This window comes from Electrophorus electricus, chromosome 2, assembly GCF_041902795.1.
Source record: "Electrophorus electricus isolate QZ-2024a chromosome 2, ASM4190279v1, whole genome shotgun sequence".
Classification (NCBI taxonomy): domain Eukaryota; kingdom Metazoa; phylum Chordata; class Actinopteri; order Gymnotiformes; family Gymnotidae; genus Electrophorus; species Electrophorus electricus.
This window is the reverse complement of record NC_137498.1, coordinates 4,579,489-4,594,458: the sequence shown is the minus strand read 5'-3', so window position 1 is coordinate 4,594,458 and position 14,970 is coordinate 4,579,489. Positions and strand designations below refer to the sequence as shown.

At 39.8% G+C, this 14,970-nt stretch overlaps 4 non-coding genes across 4 annotated transcripts; all 4 read right to left on the bottom strand.

Moving 5' to 3' along the window:
- Nucleotides 1-115: 115 nt before the first annotated feature.
- Nucleotides 116-188, bottom strand: trnav-aac (transfer RNA valine (anticodon AAC)). The gene has a single exon. It is a non-coding gene; the product is annotated as a tRNA-Val (tRNA).
- A 2,195-nt stretch (nucleotides 189-2,383) lies between these two features.
- Nucleotides 2,384-2,456, bottom strand: trnav-aac (transfer RNA valine (anticodon AAC)). Its single transcript has one exon. It is a non-coding gene; the product is annotated as a tRNA-Val (tRNA).
- Nucleotides 2,457-10,417: 7,961 nt separating this feature from the next.
- On the bottom strand, nucleotides 10,418-10,490 carry trnav-cac (transfer RNA valine (anticodon CAC)). The gene has a single exon. It is a non-coding gene; the product is annotated as a tRNA-Val (tRNA).
- Nucleotides 10,491-12,986: 2,496 nt separating this feature from the next.
- Nucleotides 12,987-13,059, bottom strand: trnav-cac (transfer RNA valine (anticodon CAC)). The gene has a single exon. It is a non-coding gene; the product is annotated as a tRNA-Val (tRNA).
- Nucleotides 13,060-14,970: the final 1,911 nt, after the last annotated feature.

The following is a 14,970-nucleotide window of genomic DNA, read 5'->3' as shown; positions in this document are numbered from 1 at the left end:
CCGCAATTAGACAAGGAGCTTGGCGTCTCAGTCTCAGGACCTAAAGGGCAAACTGCAAAAAGAGAACCACTTCATACACACAACAATTGCCCCACTAGTGTGCTATCAAGAGGGATGTTTCTGCCCAGTTTCGAACTGAGGACCTTTCGCGTGTTAGGCGAATGTGATGACCACTACACTACAGAAACCACTGTTAAAAGGTTCTTTGGGCTCACTCTCCAGCTTTTGCTCATTTTTGGCACTTGAAAATCATAGCTTTAAATCTGGCTAAGGAGTCTGACTTTTCAATCATTAGGATGGAAATTCTCACAACCCCACCAAAGTTCTCTTGTTTCTTACCATTTGAGGAACAGACTGTTGCTAACTAGGCATATTATGAAGAGTTTTACTTTATCTCTGTAGTTCCCTCATTGGCATATATAGCATAACCTATTGCGCAAATTCTGTATGCTTGACATTGCCTTGCAAGGATTTTTTCTTTGCCATAGAATTGATGAAATTAACTTTTGAAATTCAGCTAATTAGCATAACCTCTGTTGGGAAACAAAATGAGAACACACTCACCAAAGTTTATGCTTCCTGTAGTAATGTTTAAGAAACTGGCTTGAATTGTCTTCACCCCATTAGGACGCAAAATTCAAACCCAGCAACCAATGTTTACTTGTTTCATTGCCTTTGAGAGACAGAATGTTACTCTCTAGGAATAATATGAAGAACTTTACCTGATCACTGGAAGCTGTTTCATTGGCATGGAAAGCAATCCCTAGTGCACAGATTCTGCATCATAAACATTGCTTTGCATGGATTTTAATTGTCAGGAGACTAGAAGGAATTTACTTTTAAGAATTAGCTAAGTAGCATAACTTATCTCTGTTAGTAGATCAAATACAGATGCACTCATGGTGTTTCTGTTTTGTTTACTTTTGTTTGAAATACATGGGTTATCACACCCATCAAGCTACAATGAGTTTTACATCATGCCTGTGACAATTGAAATCAGCCTTAAGCACAGCTCCTAAAGCACAGTCCTTGCATCACCGGAGCAAAAGTGTGCTGCATATATTGACTTTCTCAGTTTGCAAATAGAGCCCCAACAGAGAAACTACTCTTTATGTCCATACTAAGATGATAGTAATCTTCTGATCTTGAAATTTTAATTTTGCACAATGTGGAACCAAGTTGCAGAAGAAGACGTTGGGGATTTCACATGAGTTATAGTGCCAGATTTTGGAGTACAGGAATTGGAGAACTCAATCGGAGTAAGTAGGGAGTTCAAAAAATCTTTTCACTCTGCTGCAAGAAGGCCATTCGATTCCCTGATGTCTACTTCAAATACAAGAGACAGAAACCCAAGAACCAACTACTGTTTCTGCTCAGCTTCAATTCAAGGACCTTTTACGTATAATGCAAAGGTGATGACCACTTCACTACAGAAATCATGCAAAGACAGCTTGATGCAGTATGGTATCAATGCACTTTCAGAACAATCTTTTCACCAACTCATACCCAAAACTGATAATGAGTGCAAGTTATTGAGTAAAAGAATGAATATCTTTTATGCCAAAACCTTTCATATTAGCAAGTTCACAAATAGCTGCCATTTTACGCAAATTTAGTGGGTATGTTGGATGGCCTAAAATGCTAATAATGAGCAGATGTACCTAAAATTCAAATGGTTCACAATTCCAATTTTTCAGAAATATCTGATTCAAACTTGCAGAAAAAATATTGGATAGCTGACAGGAAACCCTCTAGTCCGAGCGACACTTCAGTCCAAACTGGTGGTCCTGGAAAATGGTAGGTTCTGTTCTGGCTTTCTAAACTTATGCAGCAGGGCCATGTGAGATCTTCACTGCTTAAGGCCATAAAACCCGAAGATCTTTTTCTTTGCAGTCCCAATAGTTGTGCTCAGAACCTCACTCATCTCAATTGTACTTTGAAGTCATGAACAGTATTGCCTTCTTTTAACGTTTTGAATACAGTTAAAAAGCAGCTCAGCTGCAGTTCCATGATGCTGAGTTTAAGTTGATTTCCCTGTGCAGTTCTTTAGCCTCACCTGCCCATGCTTCCCTTTGTTCCAACTATTTCAAACAGCAAAAATGGATGAGAAATGCTTCTGCACAGTATATAAACTGGGACCTGTGACCTGGAAAGCAAATGCATTGACCACTACTCTAGAAAAATCAAGAGTGTTCAACATCTATATCAATCAATAATTATACCCCCAAAAGGTCTGGTTGTTAACAGGATTTATGACAAAATGATGCTGCGATTAGAGAAGGAGCTTGGTGTCTCAGTCTCAGGACCTAAAGGGCAAACTGCAAAAAGAGACACCCACTTCATACACACAACAATTGCCCCACTAGTGTGCTATCAAGAGGGATGTTTCTGCCCAGTTTCGAACTGAGGACCTTTCGCATGTTAGGCCAATGTGATGACCGCTACACTACAGAAGCCACCATTAAAAGATTCTTTGGGCTCACTCTCCAGCTTTTGCTCATTTTTGGCACTTGAAAATCATAGCTTTAAATCTGGCTAAAGAGTCTGACTTCTCAATCATTAGGATGAAAATTCTCACAACCCCACCAAAGTTCTCTTGTTTCTTACCATTTGAGGAACAGACTGTAGCTAACTAGGCATAATATGAAGAGTTTTACTTTATCTCTGTAGTTCTCTCATTGGCATATAGAGCATAACCTATTGTGCAAATTCTGTATGCTTGACATTGCCTTGCAAGGATTTTTTCTTTGCCATAGAATTGATGAAATTAACTTTTGAAATTCAGCTAATTAGCATAACCTCTGTTAGGAAACAAAATGAGAACACACTCACCAAAGTTTATGCTTCCTGTAGTAATGTTTAAGAAACTGGCTTGAATTGTCTTCACCCCATTAAGACGCAAAATTCAATCCCAGCAACCAATGTTTACTTGTTTCATTGCCTTTGAGAGACAGAATGTTACTCTCTAGGAATAATATGAAGAACTTTACCTGATCACTGGAAGCTGTTTCATTGGCATGGAAAGCAATCCCTAGTGCACAGATTCTGCATCATAAACATTGCTTTGCATGGATTTTAATTGTCAGGAGACTAGAAGGAATTTACTTTTGAGAATTAGCTAAGTAGCATAACTTATCTCTGTTAGTAGATCAAATACAGATGCACTCGTGGTGTTTCTGTTTTGTTTACTTTTGTTTGAAATACATGGATTAGCACACCCATCATGCTACAATGAGTTTTACATCATGCCTGTGACAATTGAAATCAGCCTTAAGCACAGCTCCTAAAGCACAGTCCTTGCATCACCGGAGCAAAAGTATGCTGCATATATTGACTTTCTCGGTTTGCAAATGGAGACAGTGATGGGATATTTTTTTCCAACAGAGAAGCTACTCTTTATGTCCATACTAAGATGCTAGTAATCTTCTGATCTTGAAATTTCCATTTTGCACAATGTAGAACCAAGTTGCAGACAAAGAGGTTAGGGATTTCACATGCGTTATAGTGCCGGAGTTTGGAGTACAGGACTTGGAGAACTCAATTGGAGTAACTAGGGAGTTCAGAAAATCATTTCCCTCTGCTGCAAGAAGGCCATTCGATTCCCTGGTGTCTACTTCAAATAGAAGACACAGAAACCAAAGAACCAGCTAATGTTTCTGCTCAGCTTCACTTCAAGGTCCTTTCACACACAATGCAAACGTGATGACCAATTCACTACAGACACCATGCAAAAATGCCTTGATGCAGTATGGTATCACTGCAATTTCAGAACAATTTTTCACCAGCTCATCCCCAAAACTGAAAATGTGTGCAAATTATTTAGGAGAAAGAATGAACATCATTTATGCCAAAACCTTTCATATTTGGAAGTTCACAAATAGCTGCCATTTTATGCAAATTTCGTGGGTATGTTGGATGGCCTAAAATGCGTTTCATGAGCAGACGTACCTAAAATTCAAATGGTTCACAATTGTAATTTTCAGAAATATCTGATTCAAACTGACAGAAAGAAATGCTGTGTAGCTGAAAGGGAACCCTCTAGTCCAACCTAAACATCAGTCCAAACTGGTGGTCCTGGAAAATTGTAGGTTCTGTTCTTGCTTTCTAAACCTATGTAGCAGGGCCGTGTGAGCTCTTCACTTCTTAAGGCCATAAAAACCGAAGATCTCTTTCATTGCAGTCCCAATAGTTGTCCTCAGAACCTCACTCCTCTCAATTCTACCTTGAAGTCATGAACAGTATTGCCTTCTTTTACCATTTTGAGTGCAGTTAAAAAGCAGCTCAGCTGCAGTTCCATGATGCTGAGTTTAAGTTGATTTCCCTGTGCAGTTCTTTAGCCTCGCCTGCCCATGCTTCCCTTTGTTCCAACCATTTTATACAGTAAACACCAAAAATGGATGAAAGAGAAATGCTTCTGCACAGTATGGAAGCTGGGACATGTGACCTGGAAAGCAAATGCAATGACCACTACTCTAGACAAATCAAGAGAGTTCAAGATCTATATCAATCAATAATGATCCCCCTAAAAGGTCTTTTAGTCAACAGGATTTATGACAAAATGATGTTGCGATTAGACAAGGAGCTTGGTGCCTCAGTCTGAGGACCTAAAGGGCAAACCGCACAAAGAGTCTCCCACTTGATACACTGCTTACAAAAAGCACGTGCCCAACTACTGTGCTATCAAGAGGGATGTTTCTGCCAGGTATGGAACAGAGGACCTTTCTCGTGTCAGGCGAACATGCTGAGCACTACACTACAGAAACCACTTTAAAATGCTTCTTTGCCTCTCCAGCTTTTGCTCATTTTTGGGGCTTGAAAATCATAGCTTTAAATCTGGCTAAGCAGTATGACTTCTCAAGCATTAGGATGAAAATTCAGACAACACCACCAAACTTCTCTTGTTTCCTACCCTTCGAGAAACAGACTGTTGCTAACTATGCATAATATGAAGAGTTTTACTTTATCTCTGTAGTTCTCTCATTGGCATTTAGAGCATAACCTATTGCACAAATTGTTTATGCTTGATATTGCCTTGCAAGGATTTGTTCTTTGCCATAGACTTGATGAAAGTAACTTTTAAATTTCAGCTAATTAGCATAACCTCTGTTAGGAAACAAAATGAGAACACACTCACTGAAGTTTATGCTTGAAAGACTTGAATTAGCATAGCCATTATGCTAAGAATTTTAATTAATCAGCTTGGCCATTAATTAAGGAGCCTGACTTTTCTCAGTGAAGAACAGCTCTCCATTCAATTGAAAGGACAGCAGTTACACATCTACCAAGAGTCTTGTTTCTGCCTGGTATCGAGCCAGGGACCTTTCTCGTGTGAGGCAAACGTGATAACCACTACACTACAGAAACCCTACAGCACTCGCTGTTCAGGATCAGCCCAGCATTTCCTCCTTTTTGGTGCCTGCATGGCATAGTTTAAAAACTGGCTTGAATTGTCTTCTCCCCGTTAGGACGCAAAATTCAATCCCACCAAGCAATGCTTTCTTGTTTCATTGCCTTTGAGAGACAGAATGTTACTCCCTAGGAATAATATGAAGAGCTTTACCGGATCACTGTAGGCTTATTCATTGGCATGGAAAGCAGTCCCTAGTGCACAAATTCTGCATCATTAACATTGCTTTGCATAGATTTTAATTGTCAGGAGACTATAAGGATGTTACTTTTAAGAATTAGCTAAGTAGCATAACTTATCTCTGTTAGGAGATCAAATACAGATGCACTCGTGGAGTTTCTGTTTTGTTTAATTTTGTTTGAAATACATGGATTAGCACACCCATCATGCTACAATGAGTTTTACATCATCCCTGTGACAATTGAAATCAGCCTTAAACACAGCTCCTAAAGCACAGTCCTTGCATCACCGGAGGACAAGCCTGCTGCATATATTGACTTTCTCGGTTTGCAAATGGAGACAGTGATGGGATATTTTTTTCCAACAGAGAAGCTACTCTTTATGTCCATACTAAGATGCTAGTAATCTTCTTATCTTGAAATTTCCATTTTGCACAATGTAGAACCAAGTTGCAGACGAAGAGGTTAGGGATTTCACATGCGTTATAGTGCCGGAGTTTGGAGTACAGGACTTGGAGAACTCAATTGGAGTAACTAGGGAGTTCAGAAAATCATTTCCCTCTGCTGCAAGAAGGCCATTCGATTCCCTGGTGTCTACTTCAAATAGAAGACACAGAAACCAAAGAACCAGCTAATGTTTCTGCTCAGCTTCAATTCAAGGTCCTTTCACACATAATGCAAACGTGATGACCAATTGACTACAGACACCATGCAAAAATGCCTTGATGCAGTATGGTATCACTGCAATTTCAGAACAATTTTTTCACCAACTCATCCCCAAAACTGAAAATGTGTGCAAATTATTTAGGAGAAAAAATGAACATCATTTATGCCAAAACCTTTCATATTTGGAAGTTCACAAATAGCTGCCATTTTATGCAAATTTCGTGGGTATGTTGGATGGCCTAAAATGCGTTTCATGAGCAGACGTACCTAAAATTCAAATGGTTCACAATTGTAATTTTCAGAAATATCTGATTCACTGTCAGAAAAAAATGCTGTTTATCTGAAAGGGAACCCTCTATTCCGACCTACACATCAGTCCAAACTGGTGGTCCTGGAAAATTGTAGGTTCTGTTCTTGCTTTCTAAACCTATGTAGCAGGGCCGTGTGAGCTCTTCACTGCTTAAGGCCATAAAAACCAAAGATCTTTTTCATTGCAGTCCCAATAGTTGTCCTCAGAACCTCACTCCTCTCAATTCTACCTTGAAGTCATGAACAGTATTTCCTTCTTTTACCATTTTGAGTGCAGTTAAAAAGCAGCTCAGCTGCAGTTCCATGATGCTGAGTTTAAGTTGATTTCCCTGTGCAGTTCTTTAGCCTCGCCTGCCCATGCTTCCCTTTGTTCCAACCATTTTATACAGTAAACACCAAAAATGGATGAAAGAGAAATGCTTCTGCACAGTATGGAAGCTGGGACATGTGACCTGGAAAGCAAATGCAATGACCACTACTCTAGACAAATCAAGAGAGTTCAAGATCTATAACAATCAATAATGATCCCCCAAAAAGGTCTTTTAGTCAACAGGATTTATGCCAAAATGATGTTGCGATTAGACAAGGAGCTTGGTGCCTCAGTCTGAGGACCTAAAGGGCAAACCGCACAAAGAGTCTCCCACTTGATACACTGCTTACAAAAAGCACGTGCCCAACTACTGTGCTATCAAGAGGGATGTTTCTGCCAGGTATGGAACAGAGGACCTTTCTCGTGTCAGGCGAACATGCTGAGCACTACACTACAGAAACCACTTTAAAATGCTTCTTTGCCTCTCCAGCTTTTGCTCATTTTTGGGACTTGAAAATCATAGCTTTAAATCTGGCTAAGCAGTATGACTTCTCAAGCATTAGGATGAAAATTCAGACAACCCCACCAAAGTTCTCTTGTTTCCTAAACTTCGAGAAACAGACTGTTGCTAACTAGGCATAATATGAAGAGTTTTACTTTATCTCTCTAGTTCTCTCATTGGCATTTAGAGCATAACCTATTGCACAAATTGTGTAGGCTTGATATTGCCTTGCAAGGATTTGTTCTTTGCCATAGACTTGATGAAAGTAACTTTTAAATTTCAGCTAATTAGCATAACCTCTGTTAGGAAACAAAATGAGAACACACTCACTAAAGTTTATGCTTGAAAGACTTGAATTAGAATAGCCATTATGCTAAGAATTTTAATTAATCAGCTTGGCCATTAATTAAGGAGCCTGACTTTTCTCTGTGAAGAACGGCTCTCCATTCAATTGAAAGGACAGCAGTTACACATCTACCAAGAGTTGTGTTTCTGCCTGGTATTGAGCCAGGGACCTTTCGCGTGTGAGGCAAACGTGATAACCACTACAGAAACCCTGCAGCACTGGCCGTTCAGGATCGTCCCAGCATTTCCTCCTTTTTGGTGCCTGCAAGGCATAGTTTAAAAACTGGCTTGAATTGTCTTCTCCCCGTTAGGACGCAAAATTCAATCCCACCAAGCAATGTTTTCTTGTTTCATTGCCTTTGAGAGACAGAATGTTACTCCCTAGGAATAATATGAAGAGCTTTACCGGATCACTGTAGGCTTATTCATCGGCATGGAAAGCAGTCCCTAGTGCACAAATTCTGCATCATTAACATTGCTTTGCATAGATTTTAATTGTCAGGAGACTATAAGGATGTTACTTTTAAGAATTAGCTAAGTAGCATAACCTATCTCTGTTAGGAGATCAAATACAGATGCACTCGTGGAGTTTCTGTTTTGTTTAATTTTGTTTGAAATACATGGATTAGCACACCCATCATGCTACAATGAGTTTTACATCATCCCTGTGACAATTGAAATCAGCCTTAAACACAGCTCCTAAAGCACAGTCCTTGCATCACCGGAGGACAAGCCTGCTGCATATATTGACTTTCTCGGTTTGCAAATGGAGACAGTGATGGGATATTTTTTTCCAGCAGAGAAGCTACTCTTTATGTCCATACTAAGATGCTAGTAATCTTCTTATCTTGAAATTTCCATTTTGCACAATGTAGAACCAAGTTGCAGACGAAGAGGTTAGGGATTTCACATGCGTTATAGTGCCGGAGTTTGGAGTACAGGACTTGGAGAACTCAATTGGAGTAACTAGGGAGTTCAGAAAATCATTTCCCTCTGCTGCAAGAAGGCCATTCGATTCCCTGGTGTCTACTTCAAATAGAAGACACAGAAACCAAAGAACCAGCTAATGTTTCTGCTCAGCTTCAATTCAAGGTCCTTTCACACATAATGCAAACGTGATGACCAATTGACTACAGACACCATGCAAAAATGCCTTGATGCAGTATGGTATCACTGCAATTTCAGAACAATTTTTTCACCAACTCATCCCCAAAACTGAAAATGTGTGCAAATTATTTAGGAGAAAAAATGAACATCATTTATGCCAAAACCTTTCATATTTGGAAGTTCACAAATAGCTGCCATCTTATGCAAATTTCGTGGGTATGTTGGATGGCCTAAAATGCATTTCATGAGCAGACGTACCTAAAATTCAAATGGTTCACAATTGTAAATTTCAGAAATATCTGATTCAAACTGTCAGAAAAAAATGCTGTTTAGCTGAAAGGGAACCCTCTAGTCTGACCTACACATCAGTCCAAACTGGTGGTCCTGGAAAATTGTAGGTTCTGTTCTTGCTTTCTAAACCTATGTAGCAGGGCCGTGTGAGCTCTTCACTGCTTAAGGCCATAAAAACCAAAGATCTTTTTCATTGCAGTCCCAATAGTTGTCCTCAGAACCTCACTCCTCTCAATTCTACCTTGAAGTCATGAACAGTATTTCCTTCTTTTAGCATTTTGAGTGCAGTTAAAAAGCAGCTCAGCTGCAGTTCCATGATGCTGAGTTTAAGTTGATTTCCCTGTGCAGTTCTTTAGCCTCGCCTGCCCATGCTTCCCTTTGTTCCAACCATTTTATACAGTAAACACCAAAAATGGATGAAAGAGAAATGCTTCTGCACAGTATGGAAGCTGGGACATGTGACCTGGAAAGCAAATGCAATGACCACTACTCTAGACAAATCAAGAGAGTTCAAGATCTATATCAATCAATAATGATCCCCCAAAAAGGTCTTTTAGTCAACAGGATTTATGCCAAAATGATGTTGCGATTAGACAAGGAGCTTGGTGCCTCAGTCTGAGGACCTAAAGGGCAAACCTCACAAAGAGTCTCCCACTTGATACACTGCTTACAAAAAGCACGTGCCCAACTACTGTGCTATCAAGAGGGATGTTTCTGCCAGGTATGGAACAGAGGACCTTTCTCGTGTCAGGCGAACATGCTGAGCACTACACTACAGAAACCACTTTAAAATGCTTCTTTGCCTCTCCAGCTTTTGCTCATTTTTGGGGCTTGAAAATCATAGCTTTAAATCTGGCTAAGCAGTATGACTTCTCAAGCATTAGGATGAAAATTCAGACAACCCCACCAAAGTTCTCTTGTTTCCTAAACTTCGAGAAACAGACTGTTGCTAACTAGGCATAATATGAAGAGTTTTACTTTATCTCTCTAGTTCTCTCATTGGCATTTAGAGCATAACCTATTGCACAAATTGTGTAGGCTTGATATTGCCTTGCAAGGATTTGTTCTTTGCCATAGACTTGATGAAAGTAACTTTTAAATTTCAGCTAATTAGCATAACCTCTGATAGGAAACAAAATGAGAACACACTCACTAAAGTTTATGCTTGAATTAGAATAGCCATTATGCTAAGAATTTTAATTAATCAACTTGGCCATTAATTAAGGAGCCTGACTTTTCTCTGTGAAGAACGGCTCTCCATTCAATTGAAAGGACAGCAGTTACACATCTACCAAGAGTTGTGTTTCTGCCTGGTATTGAGCCAGGGACCTTTCGCATGTGAGGCAAACGTGATAACCACTACACTACAGAAACCCTACAGCACTGGCCGTTCAGGATCAGCCCAGCATTTCCTCCTTTTTGGTGCCTGCAAGGCATAGTTTAAAAACTGGCTTGAATTGTCTTCTCCCCATTAGGAGGCAAAATTCAATCCCACCAAGCAATGTTTTCTTGTTTCATTGCCTTTGAGAGACAGAATGTTACTCCCTAGGAATAATATGAAGAGCTTTACCGGATCACTGTAGGCTTATTCATCGGCATGGAAAGCAGTCCCTAGTGCACAAATTCTGCATCATTAACATTGCTTTGCATAGATTTTAATTGTCAGGAGACTATAAGGATGTTACTTTTAAGAATTAGCTAAGTAGCATAACCTATCTCTGTTAGGAGATCAAATACAGATGCACTCGTGGAGTTTCTGTTTTGTTTAATTTTGTTTGAAATACATGGATTAGCACACCCATCATGCTACAATGAGTTTTACATCATCCCTGTGACAATTGAAATCAGCCTTAAACACAGCTCCTAAAGCACAGTCCTTGCATCACCGGAGGACAAGCCTGCTGCATATATTGACTTTCTCGGTTTGCAAATGGAGACAGTGATGGGATATTTTTTTCCAGCAGAGAAGCTACTCTTCATGTCCATACTAAGATGCTAGTAATCTTCTTATCTTGAAATTTCCATTTTGCACAATGTAGAACCAAGTTGCAGACGAAGAGGTTAGGGATTTCACATGCGTTATAGTGCCGGAGTTTGGAGTACAGGACTTGGAGAACTCAATTGGAGTAACTAGGGAGTTCAGAAAATCATTTCCCTCTGCTGCAAGAAGGCCATTCGATTCCCTGGTGTCTACTTCAAATAGAAGACACAGAAACCAAAGAACCAGCTAATGTTTCTGCTCAGCTTCAATTCAAGGTCCTTTCACACATAATGCAAACGTGATGACCAATTGACTACAGACACCATGCAAAAATGCCTTGATGCAGTATGGTATCACTGCAATTTCAGAACAATTTTTTCACCAACTCATCCCCAAAACTGAAAATGTGTGCAAATTATTTAGGAGAAAAAATGAACATCATTTATGCCAAAACCTTTCATATTTGGAAGTTCACAAATAGCTGCCATTTTATGCAAATTTCGTGGGTATGTTGGATGGCCTAAAATGCGTTTCATGAGCAGACGTACCTAAAATTCAAATGGTTCACAATTGTAATTTTCAGAAATATCTGATTCACTGTCAGAAAAAAATGCTGTTTATCTGAAAGGGAACTCTCTAGTCCGACCTACACATCAGTCCAAACTGGTGGTCCTGGAAAATTGTAGGTTCTGTTCTTGCTTTCTAAACCTATGTAGCAGGGCCGTGTGAGCTCTTCACTGCTTAAGGCCATAAAAACCAAAGATCTTTTTCATTGCAGTCCCAATAGTTGTCCTCAGAACCTCACTCCTCTCAATTCTACCTTGAAGTCATGAACAGTATTTCCTTCTTTTACCATTTTGAGTGCAGTTAAAAAGCAGCTCAGCTGCAGTTCCATGATGCTGAGTTTAAGTTGATTTCCCTGTGCAGTTCTTTAGCCTCGCCTGCCCATGCTTCCCTTTGTTCCAACCATTTTATACAGTAAACACCAAAAATGGATGAAAGAGAAATGCTTCTGCACAGTATGGAAGCTGGGACATGTGACCTGGAAAGCAAATGCAATGACCACTACTCTAGACAAATCAAGAGAGTTCAAGATCTATAACAATCAATAATGATCCCCCAAAAAGGTCTTTTAGTCAACAGGATTTATGCCAAAATCATGTTGCGATTAGACAAGGAGCTTGGTGCCTCAGTCTGAGGACCTAAAGGGCAAACCGCACAAAGAGTCTCCCACTTGATACACTGCTTACAAAAAGCACGTGCCCAACTACTGTGCTATCAAGAGGGATGTTTCTGCCAGGTATGGAACAGAGGACCTTTCTCGTGTCAGGCGAACATGCTGAGCACTACACTACAGAAACCAATTTAAAATGCTTCTTTGCCTCTCCAGCTTTTGCTCATTTTTGGGGCTTGAAAATCATAGCTTTAAATCTGGCTAAGCAGTATGACTTCTCAAGCATTAGGATGAAAATTCAGACAACCCCACCAAAGTTCTCTTGTTTCCTAAACTTCGAGAAACAGACTGTTGCTAACTAGGCATAATATGAAGAGTTTTACTTTATCTCTCTAGTTCTCTCATTGGCATTTAGAGCATAACCTATTGCACAAATTGTGTAGGCTTGATATTGCCTTGCAAGGATTTGTTCTTTGCCATAGACTTGATGAAAGTAACTTTTAAATTTCAGCTAATTAGCATAACCTCTGATAGGAAACAAAATGAGAACACAGTCACTAAAGTTTATGCTTGAAAGACTTGAATTAGAATAGCCATTATGCTAAGAATTTTAATTAATCAACTTGGCCATTAATTAAGGAGCCTGACTTTTCTCTGTGAAGAACGGCTCTCCGTTCAATTGAAAGGACAGCAGTTACACATCTACCAAGAGTTGTGTTTCTGCCTGGTATTGAGCCAGGGACCTTTCGCATGTGAGGCAAACGTGATAACCACTACACTACAGAAACCCTACAGCACTGGCCGTTCAGGATCAGCCCAGCATTTCCTCCTTTTTGGTGCCTGCAAGGCATAGTTTAAAAACTGGCTTGAATTGTCTTCTCCCCATTAGGAGGCAAAATTCAATCCCACCAAGCAATGTTTTCTTGTTTCATTGCCTTTGAGAGACAGAATGTTACTCCCTAGGAATAATATGAAGAGCTTTACCGGATCACTGTAGGCTTATTCATCGGCATGGAAAGCAGTCCCTAGTGCACAAATTCTGCATCATTAACATTGCTTTGCATAGATTTTAATTGTCAGGAGACTATAAGGATGTTACTTTTAAGAATTAGCTAAGTAGCATAACCTATCTCTGTTAGGAGATCAAATACAGATGCACTCGTGGAGTTTCTGTTTTGTTTAATTTTGTTTGAAATACATGGATTAGCACACCCATCATGCTACAATGAGTTTTACATCATCCCTGTGACAATTGAAATCAGCCTTAAACACAGCTCCTAAAGCACAGTCCTTGCATCACCGGAGGACAAGCCTGCTGCATATATTGACTTTCTCGGTTTGCAAATGGAGACAGTGATGGGATATTTTTTTCCAGCAGAGAAGCTACTCTTTATGTCCATACTAAGATGCTAGTAATCTTCTTATCTTGAAATTTCCATTTTGCACAATGTAGAACCAAGTTGCAGACGAAGAGGTTAGGGATTTCACATGCGTTATAGTGCCGGAGTTTGGAGTACAGGACTTGGAGAACTCAATTGGAGTAACTAGGGAGTTCAGAAAATCATTTCCCTCTGCTGCAAGAAGGCCATTCGATTCCCTGGTGTCTACTTCAAATAGAAGACACAGAAACCAAAGAACCAGCTAATGTTTCTGCTCAGCTTCAATTCAAGGTCCTTTCACACATAATGCAAACGTGATGACCAATTGACTACAGACACCATGCAAAAATGCCTTGATGCAGTATGGTATCACTGCAATTTCAGAACAATTTTTTCACCAACTCATCCCCAAAACTGAAAATGTGTGCAAATTATTTAGGAGAAAAAATGAACATCATTTATGCCAAAACCTTTCATATTTGGAAGTTCACAAATAGCTGCCATTTTATGCAAATTTCGTGGGTATGTTGGATGGCCTAAAATGCGTTTCATGAGCAGACGTACCTAAAATTCAAATGGTTCACAATTGTAATTTTCAGAAATATATGATTCAAACTGTCAGAAAAAAAATGCTGTTTAGCTGAAAGGGAACCCTCTAGTCCGACCTACACATCAGTCCAAACTGGTGGTCCTGGAAAATTGTAGTTTCTGTTCTTGCTTTCTAAACCTATGTAGCAGGGCCGTGTGAGCTCTTCACTGCTTAAGGCCATAAAAACCGAAGATCTCTTTCATTGCAGTCCCAATAGTTGTCCTCAGAACCTCACTCCTCTCAATTCTACCTTGAAGTCATGAACAGTATTGCCTTCTTTTACCATTTTGAGTGCAGTTAAAAAGCAGCTCAGCTGCAGTTCCATGATGCTGAGTTTAAGTTGATTTCCCTGTGCAGTTCTTTAGCCTCGCCTGCCCATGCTTCCCTTTGTTCCAACCATTTTATACAGTAAACACCAAAAATGGATGAAAGAGAAATGCTTCTGCACAGTATGGAAGCTGGGACATGTGACCTGGAAAGCAAATGCAATGACCACTACTCTAGACAAATCAAGAGAGTTCAAGATCTATATCAATCAATAATGATCCCCCAAAAAGGTCTTTTAGTCAACAGGATTTATGACAAAATGATGTTGCGATTAGACAAGGAGCTTGGTGCCTCAGTCTGAGGACCTAACGGGCAAACCGCACAAAGAGTCTCCCACTTGATACACTGCTTGCAAAAAGCACGTGCCCAACTACTGTGCTATCAAGAGGGATGTTTCTGCCAGG